This window comes from Crocuta crocuta, unplaced genomic scaffold (genome assembly GCF_008692635.1).
Source record: "Crocuta crocuta isolate KB4526 unplaced genomic scaffold, BGI_CrCroc_1.0 scaffold118, whole genome shotgun sequence".
In the NCBI taxonomy this organism is placed as follows: Eukaryota; Metazoa; Chordata; class Mammalia; order Carnivora; family Hyaenidae; genus Crocuta; species Crocuta crocuta.
The window spans coordinates 3,136,942-3,160,234 of NW_027551558.1; positions in this window are offsets into that span (position 1 = coordinate 3,136,942).

The following is a 23,293-nucleotide window of genomic DNA, read 5'->3' on the forward strand; positions in this document are numbered from 1 at the left end:
ACAAGTCAAAATTTGCTAATCATTAATTTTCTCTGAACAGAGTCAGTGTTACTGGTAGCTGGAGTTTTAATTGGAGACCTGGATACCATCAGCCCGTGAGAGCCTGCATTTACGTATTTATACTTTGTGAAGAAACCTGGCAAAAATTCTGAATAAACAGAAAAGATTTAGGCTAAGCGTTTAAGGAATGGAGGTTTCTATCATCTTTTCTAAAAATGACTTAAAGTATAAGCTCCCAGATATTTAAAAGATCACTGGGTCCATATCTCCACTCACCTTATTTCGTGCTGTTAATTTCATAATGCAATCATGCTTGTGTATGTTTTTTCCCCCTTAAACGTCTACCTTTGAAAGTCAGCAGAGAGAGACGTAGGATCAGCCTGAATTTTTACCCTTAATGATGCAAGTATATCAAGCTGTACTAAAAGTCCACATATTAAAATGTGCTCTCCTGCATTTATAAAACAACGGCAGCGACAACAAAGGGGCACTTGTGTATGTAGCCCTGCAGCCTCGCAGAAGCAGCCGAACCCCTTAGCTTCTGGGGGCCTTCAGCACTCCCTGCCTTACCTAGACCCAGCAGAGGAGGCTGAAATCTCTCCCCAGACACTGGCCTGAGGGTGCATAGGAGTGGGGTGTGTAGCTACGGTGGGCGCCTGTGGGAAGGAAGAGGGGGAAAGGGAGAGCAGATACGATTGTAGAGAGAGGATCCTAACAGTTGGCATCCTGCACTGTCTGTTTAATCTTCTCCTCTGTATTATGAAACAAACTTTATTAAATGTCTCATACACAACAGGGCACATTTCTCTTTCCCGAAAACCTCCAAAGAGCAAGAAGCCCGCAGAGTTTTCATTACTGCTAATGAAAGGGGAAGGGATGTGCTCTCCTGAAAGTCCTGACACGAATGCCCATTCAAAACCCCTCGAACCCCCAGTAAGTATATATGCCATGTACAGTGGGCCAGCATTTTATCCGGAAAGATTTTATACATGGTGGGTCACAACAGAGATTTGAATGGAACCCATGAGGCCGTGAATTTAGATTTAAAAGTAGAATTCTGAGGGGAATCAAGTTGCACAGACCGTCCCCCTGACAGCTAATTCCTGCACGACAACCTCGCATAGAAATCATGTTGCTGTTTAAAATTAAAACCCCCTCACTTTATTTTGAAGTGGATTTTCATACTATTCAGGGTAAGTTGCCATTTTTCCCCCTTCAGTGTTGTATTTCAACTAAATAACCTTCAAACTTCTCTGGAGGGCTTGCCATTTACATAAATTCCTCTTTGCAGTCTTTTATAAAATAAAGACTATTTGGGGTGATTGTTAATTTGCTCACAGATTTTCATTTCCACTGCCCAAGCTTCAAAAGGCATTCCCCAGTTTTCAGTGTGAGGATGCACTGTCAAGGATGGTGTTCTAAAGTGGTTTGGAGGTTATAGTATTAGGGAGCCGTTGTTACCAATGTGCCGGTTGCTACTTAAGTGTTACCACATGAAGCAGAGAGTTTAACTTTTTAATTTTTTAATTGTGGTTTTGTAATCCCTTTGCGCTTTCATATGAACCACGCTTTCTTGGTGAGATGGGAGTTGGCAAGGCTTTGAATTTGGTTAATTGTTTCTGCACATTTTCAAGATACCTCAGGCATTAGTCAGTGTCTACGCCTAGAATGTGATAGTTGTCACTTAGGTTTTGTCAAGGAAAACTTTGTGCCTGTGTAATGGCTATAGTGACAAAATATGCATTGTAGTCAACAAGAAAGGAAAATCAGTGAATTTAATGATGCAGGGTATATTTTATAGCTTAAAGTCATTTGTGATTACAAACCCCTACAATTTGTTTTTCACTAGTGGTTGGTAAGGCAGTGTCATCTAAAGCAGTTTCAGTCTGTGAAACCGAGAAACCAAATTTTTAATTTTCTTTCATTTTAAACACTATTTATATTTAAATACCAACTGGTCTAAAGCCAGACCACACACCCTTGAAGAAACCTGATTCAGTCTGTTGCTATGTGACTGGGGGAAGGTCCATCCCCTGAGCCCAGTAGTTATATCTGTGAAATGGGATGACAGTACCTACCCCATACTGTAGTTGTGAGGATTAAGGAAGATGTCAAACCTTAAAACAGTATCTGGCACATGTTAGGCGCTTAGTAGATGTTAGCTATTAATATCATCTAGGTTTGTATTTGCTCTTCAAAGCAATCAACACAGATTAGCTATGATTTTCGTAGCCTGGCACATAAAATAAGTGAATATAACTGTCACTAAACCGACAGAAAGGTTTGGATTCAGCCTTGCTTGTAGCACAAGTATATGGCTCGGGAACTTTCTCTGACAAAGGGATTCACATGAACAGACCATCAGTCTTTTCTTGGACAGCAATAACAATATAGGTTGACCTAAGAGATTGGTGCAGTCTGCTTTCTTTTTTCTTTTCTTTTTTTAATTTTTTTAAAAAATTTATTTCTGAGAGAGAGAGAGAGAGAGAGAGAGAGAGAGACAGCATGAGCAGGGAAGGGTCAGAGAGAGAGGGAGACACAGAATCTGAAGCAGGCTCCAGGCTCTGAGCTGTCAGCACAGAGCCCAAAGCGGGGCTCAAACCGACGAACCGTGAGATCATGACCTGAGCTGAAGTTGGACGCTCAACCGACTGAGCCAGCCAGGTGCCCCATCTTTTTTCTTTTTCTTTTTTAATGTTTTTATTTATTTCTGAGAAAGAGAGAGAGAGAGAGAGAGAGAGAGAGAAAGCAGGGGAGGGTCACAGAATCGAAACAAGCTCCAGGCTCTGAGCTGGCTGTCATCACAGAGCTGGACACAAGGCTCAAACCCACGAACCGTGAGATCATGACCTAAGCCGAAGTCGGACACTTAACCGACTGAGCCACCCAGGTGCCCCAAGTGCAGTCTGCTTTCAAAAGACTCTTTTGTATGAATTTGACTAATTCGGGAGTTTTATATGTAAAAACAAAACCATACAATATTTTAAAAACTCAGTTTGTATTTATTGCAGAAAATATACTTCTTTTATAGTAATTATATATTTGGTAGTCTCCAGGATATTAAAATTAAGAAGACAAATAGTGTTTAAAGTAATTTATACTTTTATACTAGACACAAATACTATTAATACATTGATAATTCACATGAGACTTTCTTTTCCTTCCCCAATGACTAACTTATGTAACTGGCATCTCCCATGGTCAAAATTAAGATTTGGGTATTAATGGATAAAACCAGACAGAGGCAAACCTCTAAAACTAAGCAAACTTGGAGGGAGAGGGAAAACTAAGAGCATCACAGGAGTCATTTTCTTTCTTCTATTGTCTCTTTTTTGTTGTTGTGATGTTAAATGATTTCAAAGGAGAACATGTAGACTCATAAACTGCATAAAATGAATGCCTCATTGTAAGTTTGATCTTGAGTTGAGACAAGACGATTCTGAAGCAGGAAAGCAGGAATCTTCGTGGTGTGCACAAAACAGAATGGGCTCAGCTTTCGAGGTGTTTCGCCAGTCGGGTCAATTCCAAAATGCTTCCAGAAGTATGTTGAAAGTGGGAATTCATCCCCTTCCCAAATGTTTTTTGTGCTGAATTTAGGTTGTTTGAAAATGACTATCAAAAGCAATGTCAAGGAAGACAAATATCAGATATCACCATCAACAAATATTTGCCGAGTGCTGAATATCTATAATGTAGCATGTAGGAGGTTACAAAAACAGATCAGGGGTGTGACTCTTTTCCCTTGAAGCTGGAGTTCTTAAATTTGAGAAATGAAACTCTGGGCATCACATCCAAGAAAACCTGAAATTACTATGTAAACTTTGGTGTGTGAGCACATACGCAATTTTAGATGGGTGTGGAGCAAGGGTAGTGTAAATTTTGATAGTAGCAACCATTTTGTTGTTGCTGGTAGATCCTTAGTTCTATGACTGCAAAAATGTCAGCCATTAATATCCTTGGGTCGCATCTAAATGGTAACCAAGAAAAGCTCAGATAGAAACCTGCTTTTCATTGTGATATTGCTATGTTGAATAGTTCAAGATTTGGGAGTTCTTTTGTGGTCCAGCATGATCAGTGATAGTATAGTAGTATCAAGCCCGGCTGAAGCACTGTGAAATTAATGATAACCTGAGATGTATCCCACAGCCTCTTTCAGACAACCAAGAGGATACCAGTTTTGCCCTGAAATCTAGGGCAATGTAGATTAGATTGCACTCTAGATCAGTGGATTTTCTTTTCTCCTTTTTTTCAATTTTTTTCTGTTCTATCACACCTAAAAATTTTGGAGAATGTATGTACTCTTGAATATATAATAAGTACACAGGCAAAATATTTTTTTCATAAGTTTAAATATTTTCAAAGAATGTAATTTCTGGTATGTTGTAAATATTGACATTTAAAAGTAAAACTGCTGCCTCACTTTTTAAAAACGTATCCAATGAAATATAAATACCATAAGGACTTGCTTTGGACCATCATTCATTTTAAAAATACATGCACAGGGATGCCTGGGTGGCTCCCAGGGTGAGTGTCCAATTTCGGATCAGGTCATGAACCCACAGTTTGTGAGTTTGCCCCCCCCCCCCNAGCCCACTTCGGATCCTCTGTCCCCCTCTCTCTCTACCCCCTCCTCCACATCTGCCTCTCCCCCGCACATGCTTTCTCTCTCAAAAATAAATAAACATTAAAAAATACATGCACAGGGGCCTCTGGGTGGCTCAGTCTGTTGAGCGTCCGACTTTGGCTCAGGTCACGATCTCACAGTTTGTGGGTTCGAGCCCCATGTCAGGCTCTGTGCTGACAGCTAGCCCCCCCTCGCCCCCCCCCACCGCTCACGCTGTCTCTATCTCTCTCTCAAAAATAAATAACAAAAAAAATTAAAAATGCATATGCCTATAAATAGGATTAAAAGAGCATTTAAAAAGGGGCCCCTGGGTGGCTTAGTCGGTTAAGCGTCCGACTTTCGCTTAGGTCATGATCTCGCGGTTCGTGGGTTTGGGCCCCACGTCGGGCTCTGTGCTGACTGCCAGCTCAGAGCCTGGAGCCTGTTTCAGTCTGTGACTCCCTCTCTCTCTGACCCTCCCCTGCTCACGCTGTCTCTCTCTCTCTCTCCTAGAAATAAATAAAACATTTTTAAAAAAGATCATTTAAAAATACACGCACAAAAGAATAAAAATATAAATAAATACATGCATGGCATGTTCTTTAATAGTCAGGAATTTTATTTGGTTCCTTTCTCTTCTTGAACTCAATTTCTGCTCCACTTGCCCTAAATCTTCTAATTTATCCTCATGTAGTATTTATTTTTATGCTAGAAATCCTTTTTAATTAATTAGTTAATTAATTAATTAAAAGTAGCTTTACATCCAATCTGGGGCTTGAACTCACGACGCTGAGATCAAGAGTTGCATGCTGTACCAACGAAGCCAGCAAGGTGCCCCTGTACTTAGAAATCTTTTATGATCATGATATTTTGAGGCCAAAATATTTGTCATTAAACTTCTAAGAGTAATATTCTGTGTCTATAACAATTTATGGTTTATGATGTTTCCCAAGATGGAGTTACCATTACAACACTATTTAGTACACAGTTGCTGCAAACAATACAAACATAGCAAAAGCATTCATGCTCTACAAGTGAGTTGAAGCAGGCTGTATTCCTTCAATGGTCTCTTTGTTTTACTCTTGGAGGACTCCCCTCCTTGAAGCAATGTCTTCTTTGACAATAGTGCATATAAGAACAAAAACAAAATCCTTTAAAGGTTGCTATCACTTTTCTCTACTCTATAATATGTCTGAATTCCACAATATCAAGGAGTCAGTCTTCACTCACAACAACATTCTTGACCTTCTCTTTGATTAGCGGTCTGGAGTAATATACCACCCAACACTGCTGGATGGGCAGGAAGTATGCTTGACTTTGTAAAGTGAGGGAAGATTGGTTGTAATGAGAATATAACATTCTTAAAGAAAAGAATGGCAGTGCCTGGGTGGTCCAGTTGGTTAAGCCAATGACTCTTGATTTGGCTCAGGTCATGGTCTCACAGTCATGAGATCGAGCCCCGCACTGGCCTCTGTGTTCCCTGGAGAGCCTACTTAAGATTTTCTCACTCCTTCTGCCCCTCCCCTGCTCCTTTAGGTGTGTGAGTGTGTGCGGGTGCATGCACACACACATTCTCTCTCTCTTTCTCTCAAAAACAAACAAAAAAATGGAGGATGTTAGAAAATAATTTTGTTTGAAGTTCGAAGAAAATTTTAGAGCCTCCTACGAGTTTTAAGATGATAAGATAAGGGTTCTATTGACTCATACCTCTCCGTGTTCTTACCCTCTTAGTGATATGATGTTGCTACTCTGCTCTTCCAACTGGACTCTGCTTGTCCTTTGCACGTGTTGAAACAATAGACAGTCATGAAACTAACATTAATGCGAGTTCTGGTACAGAGGTTTTAAGGACACTTTCAGCTTCTGCTTGGGCACATTTGTGAACCTTAATTCAGCATCCTCTGTGAAAGATCAACATAGCCTAGTGACTGGAAGATGGGCAGTCACATGAAGAAGATGCAAATCACCTTAGCCAGCAACTCACATCAACTGTCAGACATGGGAGTGAGGCCATCCTAGACCTTTAATCCAAGCTGATCCCTCCAACTGAATGAAGGCAAAACAGAGAGTGGAAATGTCCAGACTGCCCACCCACAGAATCATGTAGACATAATTCACAGTTGTTTTAAATAACTATTGGGGTGCCTGGGTGGCTCAGTTGGTTGGGCAGACAACTTCAGCTCACGTCATGATCTCACAGTCCATGGGTTCAAGCTCTGTGTCGGGCTGTGTGCTGACAGATCTGAGCCTGGAGCCTGTTGTGCATTCTGTGATTCCCTCTCTCTCTGTCCCTTCACCGCTCAAGCTCTGTCTCTCTCTGTCTCAAAAATAAAATAAACATTTAAAAAAGTTTTAAATAACTATTAAGTTTGGGATGGCTTGCTATGCAGCAGGAACTTACCAGTGCACCTGTGGACTTGTAAGATAGTCTCTAAAATTTAGATGTATTTTTAAATGGATAACCCCTCTCATAAAATGAAGTGGTTTTGTTTTCACAAATGAAATACAGGATGCTCCAGATTTTGATTAAAAAGCATGATGTCTTAGTAATGAAATGTAAAAAGAGCTTTTAAAAAAATACTAATATAAATTAATATGAGTGTCTAAAACTAAGTTTTGAACACGTGGAAACACACCACCCTACACATGCATAGGCACACACACTCATCCTATAAAGTCAATTAAAAATCAATTAGATTTGATTTAAACTATTAAGGTCAGGTCAAATTTTCATACGTATTAAAGAGTAGAATCTGGCTCATAGTATGTACACAAGAATATTACAGGGAATAATCAAATGAGTTATTTTATTGTGTAAATAGCATCGACCACTTCTAACAAAAATGACATTGATTTGGGAATTTGGGACACAACCACAACATCTGTAATAAAGTATTATTTTCCATCTTACACAGACAAAATCATAAAGTCTTTCTTTTCGTCTAAACCACAATTCTTGTAGAGGTCTAAAAGGTTTTATGGAGTGTATTAAAAAGCCAAAATAAAAACCAAATGATTTGGGAGAAGCCTGAGCTAATTTGCAAAAATACAAAGTTAAAGTTCTTCTCTCCACTTTATGTCTAAATCAATTTTCAATTGCTTTAAATTTCAGTATTTTTTTGTGAACACTCTGGGATTAAGAAAATAAATCCCCTAAATAAATTCATCACACCGTCCTTGACATGCATGAAGCTTAATGGCAGAGGGCAATTCGGAACCATGCTTGTCCCCTAGAAGACTATTTTGCTTCAAAGAAGACAGGATGTGATATTAGAAGTTAATAAATGTGGAGAATTTAGAGAATGTATATTCTGAAATTAATAGAGTCATAGAATACTAGATCAGGAAAGACCTTGGAAATCTGTATTTTGACACACAGAGGAAGGAAGTGGGCAGAGAGAGCACAATGACAATTAAGCAGTGCTTAGCAATCTCTGTACCCATGATACAGACCCAGACCTCTTCAGTTTCACCAGAATGGGGTTTTGTTTAGAGGCACACGATTCCTTGTTGAAAGCGTGTGGGGCCAGTATTTTGGATCCTAGATGTTTCAGGATATCAGCTGTGCATGTTTTATACTTTACAGCATCTCCAGTAGGACCTGCAATTATATCTCATACATAAATATGTTAACAGATCTGCAATGAAAAAGTGAAGCTATTCACATGAAATGGGATAAACAAAAATTTAAGGAGCTCTTCTCAGTTCAGGTTGGGTTATGCTGCCTAACGAGTTTGTTGCCAAATTTACAAAGAAAAAAACCCCAAACCCAAAAACCAACCAACCAAACAAAAAAACAAGACACTTTTCTTTGGATTCTGGAACTCCACAAAGAAGGGTTCTGGGGCCCCATATCTTTCTTTCTTAGGATTTTTCTTTTAATCCCTGACCATAGTTTTATCTTTTTAAAATTTTTTATGATTTTTAAAAAAGAATTTTAAATGTTTTATTTATTTTTGAGAGAGAGAGAGAGAAGGAGAGAGAACAATGGAGGGGCAAAGAGAGAGGGAGACACAGAGTTCAAAGCAGGCTCCAGGCTCTGAGATGTCAGCACAGAGCCCGACACAGGGCTGGAACCCATCAACCATGAGATCGGGACCTGAGCTGAAGTCAGATGCTTAACCGACTGAGTCCCCCAAGTGCCCTTATCTTTTATCACACACAGTTCTGTATTATAGTTCGGCAGATAGAGGGGTGTGTGTGTGTGTTTAAAGTTTCATTTAGTCGGTGCCCTTTTCTGATATCTCTTTGTCTCCTCACAGTCTATGTCAATGGCTACAAATGGCGGCTTCAGGGATTTGTGCTCCATTTAATGTGTGCAGATGGCTCTAATGGGGAGATAGGTGAGTCGATTTTTGGAGACATCTAGATATCAGACATTACACACAAAGTGAGGACCATATACTGAGGCATCCAAATTGCCCTCCAACACTAATAAGGCTTTGGTCTTCAGATACAAGAAACAGTTTAGAAGGATTAACATCAAGATCAAAAACCATCAAAATCACTCAAGGATTAAATGATGCCATGATTTAACCAGACTCAGGGGTCACACAAGTGTGGGAAGACCAAATCTGCCACATGTAATGAAAGTTTAACTTAAAAAAAAAGTAGGAGCACTGAGGCCCAGTTATGGCAATGTGCAGCAATATGGTACACGTATGGCCATTCTGGGTGAGCGGGGACTTGCGCTGAGTGCCTACAAAGTGAAAGAACACTATTTATTGAGTATGTATTTATGAAGTTCTGAGTTAATTATTGAATTTTTAAGAGTTATATACAATTCTAGTTAAAAATTGATAACAAGGAATTTTTAAATATTCCTTTTATACTTTTTCTTTTAATTTTTGTTTATGTTTTATTTATTTCAGAGAGAGAAAGAGAGAGAACCCTGAGCAGGGGAGTGTCAGAGAGAGAGGGAGATACAGAATGTGAAACATGCTCCAGGCTGTTTCAGATTCTGTATCTCTACAGAATGAGTTAGCTGTCAGCACAGAGCCCGACGCAGGGCTTGAATCTACGAACCGTGAGATCATGACTTGAGCCGAAGTCAGACGCTTAACCGCCTGAGCCACCCAGGCGACCTTCTCTTATACTCTTTCTAAAACCCCCAATACCTTTAACACTCATTTGATTATTGGTTTTTGTGGGAGACATTATAGGTTCTCCAAACCAACTTGTTCTCCTCTCTCTCCAGCCCTGTGGAAGTCTGGTGTCTGCACTTCTTGAAAGGGGGCGTGGTCATTTAACTAGCTTGGGTCAAGGCTAGATGAAAGAAATATCGTGTGTCATTTCCAGGGAAAGCATTTGAACGGAAAAGCATAGTCCCTTGTTCTCATTTCCACTGTTTTGGCAGATCCCTGTGTCAAGATCACACAGTGGAGGCCCTACCAGTCTGGGGTCCCAAGTGACTTGACGGAACAAACACTAGACTTCTCTTATTCCATCCTGTGCTGAATGGACCTCTAGCAGGACTGACAATTAGATTGCTGCATTAAGCTTCTGAGAGTTTTCAGACTCTGGTTATTTCAGAATAATCCAGACTATTTGACATGAAAAAATAATTTCTCCACTGAATGCTGTTTGTCCATCCATTACTCTGACCCTGGACATTTTCTGTAAAGCTTCAAAATCTTTTTAATCCATATTCTAGGGGATCCCTGGATGGCTCAGTCATTTAAGCATCAAACTCTTGATTTCAGCTCAGGTCATGATCTCATGGTTTGGGATTCCCTCTCTCCCTCTCTCTCTGTGTCCCTCCCCCCTCAAATAAATAAATAAGCTTAAAAAATGAATCCATATTCTAAATGCCAAACCCAAATAGGGTGTCTTGCTCATTGAGATGAATATGTAAAATATCGACACAGTCCCCTCAAATTCTCTGGTGAATCACACACAGTCTCACAGCATATGCCCCATTCTTTCAAGATGAAGGGGATATGGTCACATTTACAAATATTGAGGGATTAATGGCGTATTTTTTCACTTCAGTTTTTACAATTGGTTGTAGCAGTTAATCAAGAGTTGTGATCTGCTCAAAATGAAGAAAAATCCTGGAAAAGCTAAAGAGGCAAAGTATAATATGAGGAAAGCCACCTGTTGTACATGAATTGGAAAGCAAGTTTCTTGAGATTATAGAACAAAATCAGCATATCTAAAATCCCCAAATAGCCCAAATCGCTACATTGAATTCAATGACTCACCGTTTACTCTAGGTATTATAAAGTATTCAGGAGCTTAGAAGATTGAGTATTTTAGTAAGAACTAGATATTTTAGCAAAAGTCCTTAGCAATCACTCTCTCTCCTATGTGAATTCTCCAACTGAAGCACAGAGAGTGGGTTGATGTCTTCACAGCACATGTGAGCACTAGGTACCTAATGTCCACAATAATCCTTGTACTTGAACTTCATGGTTTCTAGTTATCATGTTCTTAAAAATATCTTTGGAGGGCTGCTTGGATGGCTTAGTCAGTTGAGCATTTGCATCTTTATTTTGGCTCAGGTCATGATCCCAGGGTCAGGGGATCAAGCTCTGCATTGAGCTCTGGACTGAGCATGAATCTTGCTTGAGATTCTCTCTCTCTCTCTCTCTCTCTCCCTTTTTCCATTTGCCCCTCCCCCTTTTGAGTGTGCCATACCTTTCTATCTCTCTCTCGAAATAAATAAATATTTAAAAATAAAAATATATAAATCTTTGGAAATCAGAGTCCATGTTATATATTGACTTGAGAGAGAGTAAAATTGGAATATTGGAAAGTGCAGTGAAGTTGCACTAGAGCTTCAATGATGTGTGTGTCTATGGTGTGTGTGGGGGGGGTGGGTCGGTGAGAAAGAGAGAGAGAGAAAAGAGAGAGAAGATTAGCAAAAATTCATATTTAAATAGGAATTCCGATGTGTTTAAATGCAATTTTTGCCTTACATGAAGATCTTAAATGAAAGTCTGTCAAAAATGGCCTTTAAGGGCATCTGGGTGACTCAATTGGTTAAGTGTTCAACTTCGGCTCAGGTCACGCTCTTGCAGTTTGTGGGTTCAAGCCCATGTGCATGGGGCTCTGTGCTGACAGCTCAGAGCCCGGAGCCTGATTTGGATTCTGTGTCTTCCTCTCTCTCTCTGCCCCTCTCCTGCTCACACTCTGTCTGTCCCTATCTCTCAAAAATAAATAGATATAACAATTTTTTTAATGGCCTTTAAATTCTCAATATGTGCACGGGCGCTTGGGTGACTCAGTTAGTTAAGCATCCAACTTTGGCTTAGGTCAAGATCTCACGGTTTGTTGGTTCAAGCCCCGTGTTGGGCTCTGTGCTGACAGCCAGCTCAGAGCCTGGAGCCTGTTTCGGATTCTGTGTCTCCCTCACCCTCTGACTCTTCTCTGCTCATGCTCTCTATCTCTGTCTCTGTCTCTCTCTCAGAAATAAATAAAACATTAAAAAATTTTAAAAAATATGTGCAATGAGGAAACTAATATGTAAAAGATTAGATTTATATATGGTGGCTGTTTTGAGTTATCATAGAAAGAAGCTGGATTAACAGAAAAAGCTAAATTTTTCAGTCTTACAACTGAAACCTAAAATTTGTAAAATTAAGATTAAAAATCACTTAATTATCATCTTTTAAAAATAACAAGTAAAATCGTTATAATTTGTGAAACCAAGGCTTATTTTAAAGTGCTATCCTTTTCAATCTGTAAAATGGGTATAAGTTCCTCTTACAGCTGATTGAGGATCAGTTGAAATAAAATTTGTGAAATATTTTGCAATGAAAAATTGATTTACAAATGTAAAATATTGTCTTAATTTCCTACTTTCCCTGGTGACAATTTTAATGTAACTCCATAGGTTTTCCACACCATTCTGCATTTTTATATATTTCATGTTAACCACAGACGCATTCACTGTTTATACTTGTCAAAGTTCTGGTAGGCAAGCTGAGTTAACTCTCATCCTAGCTAAACAGAGTTCATCACAATGAGGTTTGTAGATATGAAAATTGTACTCTTTTACTCCAAATCTTAACCTTGATTATTTTCAAGGAAACGTGAGTCTCTTTCAAGAAAACACATCATATCCAACTTATCTACACATTTAACTGACCACTTGCATACAAGCATGGAAATACAATTTTGGTTAGAAATTTTTAAGAACCAGAATCCTTCAGTTACTCTGTGGTGTTTATTACTTGCTGTATACAAGCAGTCAATTAGGTGAGCAGACACACTCCTGTAAGATTTTAAACAAAATCAACACTTTCGCAAGCACAGGAGACTTTTTGTTGATTGTTATACTTTTGTATTATTTAAGTTGTCTTACAGATCCAAGATCCACTTACACAAATTCAGCTACGATTTGCATGTTGGAAATATCACAGAGGGTCTCCAATAACGAATTAATCTGTGTATAATATTTAAAATTGAGGCCTTTAAAGCACTTTGGCAAACGTTTATCAAAATTCGGATCGACAGCCAGCGTTTTATCCAAGAGGCTAAATCCATCTCAGATGCATTGGAGCCCCCTTCATTTTGCTTATTACGTTTTTGGTTGTTTGTTTGTTTATTTGCCTTCTAAAATAGTTGCTTCCATCAAGATCATTTTGCTATTTCCTTAAATTTTACCTCCCCCTGCTGGCTGTGCAACATGGAACTTTAGGTAGAGTAAAAATTAGTTGGCAAAGGTTGGAGACCTTTTAAAGGGTGACTGGTAAAAATAAACACCTGCATACGTCTGTATACAAATATATGCGCACACACAAGGAAACGAGGCTTTTCGGTAAATTAAAGTGAATCCTAGATTAGACGTTTTCAGGTAATAATCAATAGACACAATTGTATTTGAAAGGGCAATATATTTTTAACAGGAAAGACGCTCAAGATACATCCCACATTCATAGATACTAGAATAGGGAAGTGCGTGTACTTTCAGTCGGTCCTAGTCTTGGTTAGAGCATCACCTACCTGACAGCATAGTGACTTATCAGGAGTGCTCAGAACAGACACTCACAGGCCTATATGTCCACTCATGGACTAATAGGCCAAAGCCATTGATTATGCAGCGAAGTATTGAATTGCTATGTGGGACTTTTATCACCTTGTAACGGCATCAGGGAGTTTACGGGAACTTTCGTCCGTGTCCCGCCTTTCCGAATTATAGACGTGGCTTTTCGGCTAGGATATCTCATCTGCAATGCTGAAAATGCTTGCTAAATCAAACATACACGGAACCACAGGATGCATAATTTTCAGAACTGCGTCTACATGGTCTGCAATTTACATGAAATTGCTATGTTTTGGTTAAATGGCACCTTAGCTTCCAAGCAACACTCTTTCAATAGTTGTTTCTTTAATTATTATTTAATTTTGTGGTTATGACTGGTTTTCAGTTAAAGAGGGTACTACTGACAAATTCAATTAAATGAAAATAGAGGACTTAATGGTCCATGCTAATGCTTCATTTCATACATAATATTTTATCATTTTCTGTGCAAATTTGTAATGAGTGCTTGGTTTGTATTAATAAACGCTTACATTTAGGCCACATAAAGTACAGTAATTAAAATACTTTGCTAATAATATTTACTTATAAGTGCTCTAGAAACAATTAACCCATTGATTCCAATGACTTTTCCGAAGCTAACTTCCAAGAATACAATTCTTTGGCATCAAAAATATTATTTCAATGCCTCTTCTAATAAAGTGCCCTGGGTGCTATTTTATTGTATTTTAATAGAGCATGCTATACATCTGCTGCTTTCTGGAACACAGATTTCATAGAATAATGGCAAATAAAAATTTAAACAAAACTACCATTTTTTGGAATTTTGAACAAAGAACACATATGTTATAGATCTCCTTTCAAAATATTTAAACTGAGAAATGTAACTGTTTATTGTATTGAAATGAGTAAAAGTTGGTTGTCTTTTGCTCTTTAAAGTCAATGTTGCTCTATGGTATTTTTGCTTATAACCTATAACAGAAATCATCTGCAGACAATTTACATTCCTTCTCATACCACAAGAAGATACGCTGCCTCCCCAAATGAACAGAAATCTTATTTACAAATACGTTGCAGAATACGTGTTACTCATAATTCAAAGAGATTACAGAGTTAAAATTTAAATATACATAGGCAAAATGTATAAACAAACATAAAAGAGAGATCATTTTATTTTATGTTGTAGAAAGTTGGAATTGAATTTGTGTAGGATTATCCTGTTTTCTAGTCCACGTGAAAAAGGAGTAATTAAGGGACTTTTTAAATCCCACCTCCAGAAATGTGGTCAGTAATTGGCTCATCACTACTTCAGGGTTTTGTGAAAGTGGCAATCTGCACTGGATGCCAAAGGAGGAAATCAGAGACACTCTAAAATAACAACATTCTTTTTTAGTACTTCTTCCTGTTGATGTTCAATAACCTAAGAATAAGAGCCAAAACACCAACCTACACAAAGCATTGATATTATAATGTAATTTGAGGAAAGTCAAGGGGCACCTGGGTGGCTCATTCGGGGGTTAAGTGTCCCACTTTGGCCCAGGTCTTGATTCATGGTTTGTGGGTTCGAGCCCTGCATCGGGCTTTATGCTGACAGGCCAGAGCCTGGAGCCTGCTTTGGATTCTGTGTCTCCTTCTCTCTGCTCCTCCCCTGCTTGCACTCTGTCTCTGTCTCTCTCAAAAATAAAATAAATGTTAAAATTTTTTTAAAAAAAAGGAAAGCCAAAAGACGTCTTGGTGTATTCTCTTCTCTTAAGACTGACAACGAGAAATTGAAAACTCCACAGAACTCTGCAAATTACTATAGCATTAGGCACTGGCTTTTAAAAAGACTTGAAGATTGGGGTGCCTGGGTGACTCAGTTGGTTGAGCATCCAACTTTGGCTCAGCTCATGATCTCATGGTTTGAGAGTTAGAGCCTTGCGTAGGGCTCTGTGCTGACAGCTCAGAGCCTAAACTTGCATTAGATTCTGTGTCTCCCTCTCTCTGCCCCTCCCCTGTTTGTGCTCTGTCTCTGTCTCTCAAAAATAAATAAACGTTTAAAACAACTGCAATAAAAAATAATAATAATTTAAGAAGAAGACTTGAAGATCCAGGTCCAGGACCAGTAGAAATACCCTTTATTTTTCAGGGCAAGTTGGAAATGATAGCTATAATTTTCACATTTAAATTCAAGGTATCTAATGCTTCATTAGAAGCACCGCTTCAAACAATTACTTATAAAGAAAATGCCACTTGGTTTTAATGTACAAAGTGGAATTATTATTATTTTAAAGGTGAGAAAAGCATGGCACAAGGTCAAACACTGAATAATAGGAAGGCTGAATTCGTAGCTCCAATGTACCTTGTACCACAAGGTTACTATCCTCACTTGTCTCCAAGAACCATATAGAAACATAAGCCTGTACATTCTAATTTAAGGTTGGTATTTTCAGTCACTTTGATAGGATCGACATTAACTAGTGATTATATACCTTCATATATATTCATTTTTGTAATATACACACATCGGATCCGCTAAGACAGAATGGGGGTGAAAATATCCCAGCACACATATGCACGCATAGAGAAGGCATGTTTGGTGGTTACAAGTGATAGATGTAGTAGTTAGTTCCACCAACAGCTAAACAGGAAGAGGTGCAGGCATCCGCCTGCTCCATGATGTCCCGTGCACACTGTTTATATGAGTTCATGGAAGAAGAGAACTGGAAGTAATTTTAATCAATCACCATTTTCTACTAGGGCTTCGCTTCTCGGGACTACAGGCTTCCGCTGAGTAAATGGCTAGATCTGAGATATCTGGGCAAAATTGCTCACCCAGGTAAAAACAATTCAATTAAATGCATTCTATTGTTTACAAAATCAGTAAACTCCTCCCATGTTTGCTCCAGAAAATTCTGCACCTGGCTATTTTTTTTTATACTGTTCAATACTGAGCAAACAGTTCAACATGCTTCCTTTTTTTCCACGCTTTGAAAAATAGCTTCATCTGTAAAATATCTTTCTAATCCCTAAAATACATTTTATCTTGGAGAATGCTCCTGTCAAAGCATTAATGGCTCAGTCATTTCTCTCACTGGAGGTATGTTGGCACAACAGGATCTGATTCTGCCTCTTGCCCGGCAAACTATGCCAGAGGAATCGGGACACTGGCATTTCCGTGCTCGGTTTTGCCCACTCTTCCCATTTCATGCATGTCACCGTAGCGTCAGCAACTGTTGCTCAAAGCATGGGGGGTTGTAAAACTTTTCTGACTGGTTGCCTTTGGAGAAGTGGATAAATATGCCAGCTACAGTCCAGGACATATCACTGCAATCACAGAGAAAACAAAAGGGCTTGCTCTACCTGGGAGGAGCAGATTACTCACATCGCCTAACTGGACAGAGGAAGACAGGCCTTGCTCTCCCTTTGCTTTCCCTTTAAAATGGAGTTTGACAGCCCACCTATTGGCACCTGAAGCAAATTTCTTAAGTGTATATGTTTTATCAATGAATGAAAACGTGCCAGTCGACTACATGATCAAACTGAAATCCAAGATGGTCAAATTCAAAAACCTCCACCTGACATTTGAATGCCGCTTACATGAACTGAGTAAAAATATGTGTTAGCAAGCAATCTAAAAACACCCTCTTTGAGAGGCATTTGTTAGTAATAGCATTTTTCCTTCTTCATTTGCTTAAGCGATGCGGAAGGGATGGAATTCACATGCACAAAACATTGCTCTGCTCAGTTTCATCCTTTAAACCCCCAAACCTTCCTGGCTTCCACTCACACGTGCCATTAAGATTTACCTATTATGTTTCTTTTTCAGTTCTTTCTACTTGCATTCTTTAAAGAGATGTGTTCCTTCACAGAATAGTGGCTATGAAATTTTGCCTGTTTGTTTTTATGTTTATTGCTCTCTGTGATAGGACAGGAGCCATGAGTGTTAATTCCTTTCTTGCTGGCCAGTCACTGCAGAGCTGAGGTCAGTGATCATGTCCTGAAGTCCCCATTTAAAAGTCACAGACTCAAGATCTGCTAGGCCTCTTTCTCATTTGAATATTTCATGATGTTCACACTAAGTGTCATACCGAAGAGACAGGGCTGGCAAATACTCATTCCTGATCAAATGCTGTGATGCAGGGAGATAGGTTTTAGCCACTGGATGATCTACTTCTCCCCATGCTGAAAAATATCAAATCAGCGCTTCCCTTGTAACACAAATTGCTAAGTAAAGCAATTTAGTGGGAAGCAAAATATATCATTAAAGAAAACACTCAGTCTTCAGAATAACTTGATCAGATATTTCATTGGCTGGGAAGTTAAATAGAAGCAAAATTAAACTATAACTCATCTTCTGTAAGATGCAGTGATATAGCTATGGAGAGGAGGTACTTCAATGTCAAAACAGTTTTGTTCTGTTTTTTGTTTGTTTGTTTGTTTTGGGTGATGGGTGAGACAGAGAAACTAAAATGAGGTAAGAGAAAGAGGAAGAATATCTTTCTAGGTAATGACGGGGCAAACAAGCTGAAATTTGGAATACTTAGATTTTATAGTGGTTGATTTTGCTCCATTAGTTTGACCAAGTTAACCAACACACAGGCACTTTATGTAGGGAAATGCTTAATGCAAACAGTATGTGCAAGAAGATAGAGAAGTTATCAGAATTAAATCATGCTTTTGGGGGAAAGATTGGCTTGGTCATGTTGAATAGGGATCAGAGGATGAAAATGCCCATGAAATACAGTTGGAGGTAAAGAAAACAAATGTTCATATACTTAAATATCTTTTAATAATACATCGCAATGCAAAACTCTGAACAGAACAGGTATAGAGTTGGCATCTGTGGCATGGCTGAATGAATGAATGGAAGATGCTAAAACCAGGGAGTGCTTCCTCACGGGCAGAGACACAGCCATGGGCCATGGCCTGGTTCTGGACAAAACCCATAGTTAAAAAAAAATTAGAAAGAAAGAAGGAAAAGAAAGCTATTTTAGATAATGCTCTAAATATTGACAAAGTTTTTGTAAGCCTAGCCAACTCAATTATGGTGTTTTCATCCAAAGGTTGTCCATAGTATTCTTAGAACCTACTTAGGCTTTACTTAACAGATTTTTGAGCAAAATGCAATCACTAATGGATGGTTTATGGTCAACTGTTTTTACCTTGCCCTAGCTTTCTGGTAGACTTTGCACGTTTGGAAGAAATCCAGTGCATCATACCAGGGCCGTTGAAAGATGTCTGTTCAGTAATGTCCATGTGCTAAAAATCCTCCAGAGAGCTCTACTGGGAGAGGATTAAAACTTGCCATCGGGCCAAAGAACAAATCTTTGTTGGTTCTCTGCACTGCGCAGCGATGTTAGAGCTCATGTTACAGGTTAATTGCTTTCAGTGGTGGAGTAGCTTGAGTAAGGTTTTCCTTGGCTTAGCAGAGTATTAATAAGGAAACCCAACACAACGTGACCACCAATAGCAAGGGCAGAACCCCGGCTGGCTGAGTCAGGGGATGGCCAATGGGAAGGCTCCAGCACCGCGGGACCATCTGATATGCGGAGCCCAGAGGTACTTCACCCTAATGTGATCTACTGACTCTCAGCAGCAAAGACCTCTTCCTGAGGACTTGGTGAGATCCAGGCCAACAATACACAAAACGTTGTGTTTCAAGTGCAAAGGGCAAGGGCAAATGAACGCCAGTCCCTGGCCAGAAATCCAGAGGATTTTGCTGCTGTCCAGTTGCTAAGGTTATGTAGCCTGGGACTAGCCTTGATTACTTTACTTCACATTTTCTTAAATAAAAATAAGATTGCCCATCGTGGGAAATCGGGTACCAATTTTATCTACAGCATTTTTTCCGGCCTGATTATAAACCCCTGAAAATCAGCATTCTTGGTATAATGGGACTACTGTGTATCTTTCACTCTCGCAGCCTGAGCAGTACTAATTACCCATTCTGTACTTAGAAAGTAGAAGGATGGAGCCTATATGCATTTACAGCACCCATGTTTGCAGAGGTAGCTAGCCGTCAGCATTTTCATTCTGTACGAACTGCCTGAGAAGATTTTAGAAATGGCAAAGCTGCCTCTTTAGCATCAATCTACATTGCAATTTTAGCAAACCAGCATTACTCAGAACACCATACAGTATATCCCAGTGTACACAGTCAAAGTCCAATTTGAATCTGTGGGATGAATTAAAATACCATATACTAAAGAGCCGTTCAAAAATAGTAAACTACCGTAGCTACCAGCTGCAATCGTATTTTTCTTGAAAACTCTTCTCCGTTTAAATGAGATCAGCATATGGCTTATCCAAACTCTACCTTTTAATAACTCCATGACAACTGACTTGTTGGAGCCTTTTCCAGCACAGGTAGGGAGAAGGACTGATACCTTTGCTCGTTACACCAGGGCCTCCCTAAATGCTGAAAGCCCCGCCAGCCCGAGATACCTGATAAAAAAATATATATATGTATTTGATCTCTCTGCCTTTTCATCCTTCTGCAAGCCTTGCATCCCGCGTTTCTACTCCAGCGATTCTGTAGCAAGATACAGACACAATGGCAATTGTCAGAGCCCTGCTCGGCCGCTGACCACCTAGAAAGCAAGGTTCTCTGCTGTGAGTCCTGCCCCGGCGCAGCCGGCTGTGGTTTCTGCATGGCTTGTGCCGGACAATGTCGAGCAATCAGTTTCAGAATGTGGTGTCAGTCAGCGCTCTGGCACATGTGCGAGCTCAGAGGGTGAAAGAAGACGCGACAAGGCCGTGGTCAGTGACTGGTGGCCGGGCTGGGTGAAGTGGGGTGGAAGGAAGCACTTTGGGGCGGTGGCAGTTGGGTTTCCCAGGCTCCGACAACAAGCGACCCACGGAGAGCATTCCCTTTCTTGTCCCGAAGCCACCATCCCCTCCTGCCCTTTCTGCCCCCGCCCCTCCCCCCTTCACCTCACCCCCACCGCGCCCGCCTTCGGTGAAAGAAAGAAACCCAAGTGCCACAAAAGGCCAAGGGTAGCTCAGTTTCAGACCCGAGGGCAACATGTGTTCAGCGAACAAGAGTGTAAGAAACACTGAATATAGCAGTTAATACTTCAGACCGACGATTTTCTGACTATAGCTTTCTTTTTAACCATGCATATTTATTGCCATTCAAAGAGACTGTGCTCGCATACCAGCAAACAGCTATTGAGAGCACAGCAAATCTTAAACTGATTAAGGCACTGGAGTTTGCTAAAGATGTGGCATGCGAAGAATCACGAGAAAGCCATGGAATATTAAAAAAATATTAATAATGTCAGTTCTAATAATTCAGTCTCAGATTTATTTTGGTAGAACCCTATTCCAAGTGGCGGACCCTGGCTTTTTTCTTAAGACGGAACAAAGATCATGGAACAGATTGTAACCTAGGTAAATTGCATGTCTGTTTACAATTGTATTTCACATATTCTATATATCATTTGCAAACTGTTCCCCAAAGAAATGTGTATCAAACTTTTGGGGGAAAAAAGAAGAAGAGAAGAAGATTCTATGACAATCTGTTTTCCTTTCATTTGGTTCAGATGCAGCAGTTTCCTCTGCTGCCTCGTTCTTTGTCTGTATTTTGAATGTACTGTCCTGTCCTGTCCGTCAGTGTTTGCTTTTGTTCCTGCAGTTTTTACATCCAGAAACGACGTTTCTTGCAATGATGTCACCACAATTAAGCAAAGCAAGAGAAAAGACCTTGCAGAGGATTGCAGTGAAGTTCGCATATGCGGTGGGATCAGGAAATGCTGAACGTCTCATTGGAAGAAAAACAAAAAACAAGTTGTGCCTCCCCCCATACTCCTTTGCTTATAGGAATATGAAATTTGCCAGCTTGAAAGGCTTGCCACTGCAAAGATGTCTTAGGTTATCCTTTGAGGAGACGGTTAAGCATTGTAGCATATTTATGAACATGTTTTCATAGTCTGCACTTTTGGGATGGGAAATTATTCCCTAGTAATTAATTGCTACAACCTGTTTTAACTGTCAAAACTAAAGATTAATCTTGCACGAGCAGTTTAGCCAGTACAACAACCAATGGCAGCTGCTCCAGAGTATGACTCATAGAAAACAGTCAGGAAGAGCAGAGATTCTGAACTACACGCTCAATGGCTCTAACAGTTCAATTCTAGCATCACTCACAATGTATTAATGGGATCTTCTCCCTCCTAACTTACCACTGGAATCAGAAACACTCTTATTAAGAGGAGAGATTTCTATCCCACTTATAAAGAAGGGCTCGGAGATCACACTAAACACCATTGTACCCTCGATATTTAATTATTGTTTGTACTGGAATTCCAACCATTGGGGGGAACACACATTTTTTCAATGTCTTCAAAAATAATTATGAGAAAAACAAATCAATACTGCTGTGTTCATTTGGCAAATAGACGTGTAATAAACACGTGCGATATAGCCAATCATTGTGATTAATTGTAAGCAAGCGTGGCCATAACAGTTGACTTTGGCTTAGAAGCTAAATGCACACATTTAGAAGTAAATGGTAGGGATCACTGGTGAGGCGCGTTTACAGGGCTTGGGAAGAGAAGCCGTTACTCAGTGAAAATGCTTTTGGCAACTCTTGACCTTTGAGTTCCTAACTTAAAGGACATACAAACAACACCATTCTCCAGCAAGTTTTCCTTGATAACCTGCTGGATGGGGGGCAGAGTATCCTGAAGCCATTTGACATGCACAATTTAGCAATTATGTGGTCAGAGGAGGAATGATCCTGTTCAACCACAGGGAACCATTGGTTGGTGTTTACAGCCTTTACAAATTCATAGAAAAATCTACAATCTAACACAACCTAATCAATATCAGAATGGATTTTCTGTTCCAGCAACGAATAGTATCATGCATTCGATGGAGAGAAGCAGATTTGGAAGATTTCATATACTTGATTCAATCTGAAGCCCACCCCCCTCCAAAAAAGGAATAAATGAGGATATAAGGCTATGTGGTAAGGGGATATTCACTGCTCTGTTGAAATGAGGAATAAAAATAATTGCAAGTCAAATTCATGTGATGACTTTTTTTTTTAATTTGGATTTTAAAAAGTAACATTATTTTCCAGGTGAAAAAGAACTAAGTTTCTTTAACTTTTCAACTAAAAGAAGTCATTCTTTGTTTATATCACCCTTGATCTTGTAGCCATTTTTATTTATTTTTATTTTACCGTGCGTGCAGAAGTACAGAGGCACGACCAATAAGGCTAAGGCTTTAAATATTTCAGCCTAATTGGGGACTCTCCATTCATTTCCTCTATGAATAGTTTAAAGCTGTTTTCCTTTTGCTTAGCTGTCTTGATATGAAAATACATTATATTTGCATTTTCCTTTTTAACAGATAACTAGATAGAAAATCGTTTTCTTCCCCTCTTAAAAAGTAAAATCATTTTCAAGCTTTTATATCCACATGAAAGTGCTGCTCGACACTTCCACTCTCAAAGCTTCACTTTTAATGGGTTGTTCCCACAATTTCATGCATTCATCAATCAGATATCAATTGCGGCATGGCCGAGTGGGTCCCCCTCCTCCTCCATCGTTCCCTGGTGCCCAGGCACTGCCTGCCAAATGTTGTAGGAAGTGACTTGAATAGTGACAGCAGATCCGGCAGCATCCTCAGTGTGTGCTGAGGGGTCACGGCCATCCCCACTGAGAACCTGGAGCAGCCGCTCTCTAAATATAGGGACTGAAGCACCATCAGCTTGC